The sequence below is a fragment of the Mycetomoellerius zeteki genome, unplaced genomic scaffold (assembly GCF_001594055.1).
Source record: "Mycetomoellerius zeteki isolate Tzet28-1 unplaced genomic scaffold, Tzet1.0 scaffold6, whole genome shotgun sequence".
Classification (NCBI taxonomy): domain Eukaryota; kingdom Metazoa; phylum Arthropoda; class Insecta; order Hymenoptera; family Formicidae; genus Mycetomoellerius; species Mycetomoellerius zeteki.
In genome coordinates this window covers 37,513-39,000 of record NW_017257609.1, presented here as the reverse complement: position 1 = coordinate 39,000, position 1,488 = coordinate 37,513, and positions in this window count along the sequence as shown.

Genomic DNA, 1,488 nt, shown 5'->3' with positions numbered 1-1,488 from the left:
CCGATTCCACTCCGGACACAACGTGATCGTGAGGAAAGGTGGTCGAGGGATCATTCTCGGTCACCGTCGGGCGTTCCCGACAACGACATCACGTGCCGCTCTCGATTCCACGCACCGTCCGTACCGATCAACACATAAAACCGCGGGCCTCGACACGAGCTAAGGGTGGAGTGTTCTCCACCCTCCCAAGCGTTCTTGGGGTCGACGGCCCTCATATACTCCGCGCTTCCCCATTGCATCGGGGAAAGCAACGCTTCGCAAATCGCCGCGCCGCGTACCACGTTCGCGCCGCGCTAACCGGATTGGCTGGCGCGCTTCCGCGTGCCACGACCGACGAATCCAGAGCGACCCGTCGCGTGCTACGCACGCGTTACATTGTACATACGAATCCGCGACCGCATTCTCAATCGAATTATCGTCCGCGCGTTATCTATTCTATGTATATAATTACTTATTCTGTCATGTGTAAATATTGCATTTTGTTTATGTCACAATAAAGATTGTTGTTAACTTTTACCGCGCCTGTGCTCATTATAATCAATCGCCCGCGTAACTGCATCTTGCCTCTCCTGCTCGAACCTCTTTTAAAGCCCCGCGCCGAGAGGCCCCGACGAGCTACGTCCGCGCTTAAAAAGTTAGGTAGTTACAAGGTCATGACCGTCCTTCGCATGATTGATGTTAATTTGAAGGAGTTTATTAGGCATTTTCCTTCGTTGGTTCTGCCTTCTTTAATTGTTCTACTTCCTGTGTCCATGCCTCTCCGTCGACAGGCCATTCCATCGGTAAAGTATCATCTATTTGAGAAATGTCTATTTCCATAGGGGACGAAGATGCTACTTCTACTAGTTTAATTGTTGCCGGCGTATTTATGCTGCATTTAGCCATTTGTTTAGCCACGTTGCCTTCTCTTGTGTGTCTTGCTTGCGATCCAGACTCAGTTGATGGTCCTGGTACTATTGTTGGATCAATTTCCATATTGATCGGCGTAGAGACGTGGATGGGAGGGGCTCCAAGATCACCCTGGGAAGCGCGCCGAGAATACACCATGCGCACCCCCGGATGTCCCCGTTACCCCCTCCATCCGTCCCCTCTTTGGGGTCCGGACCGTCGGGCGAGGAGTCACTCGCGGCCGCACCCCCCACCTCCTCGATGGGGACAGTGGGAGCGGATCGCTCGTTCTTCCTCCTCTGCCCTCCCTAGATTCAGCGCAGGACGCGCCGCCGCCACGGGCCGGCAGGCGTCGGATCTGGATCGATGCCCCGACGCCAGCCCCCTCTCTTTACATAATGGGCAACTCGCCCCAGCCCGGCACCCACAAGTGTCCGGGTTGCCCACAGTTGAAGCAGCAGAGGCGCTGATCCGCCATCGTTGGCGGGCACCTCTGCTGCACATGTCCCCGCCCCAGGCACCTGAAGCACCTGAGGGGGGGCCCCCTCAACAGCTCGACCCTGGCTTTTGCCCACCCAAGGCTGAGCCCTTCTCTGACGA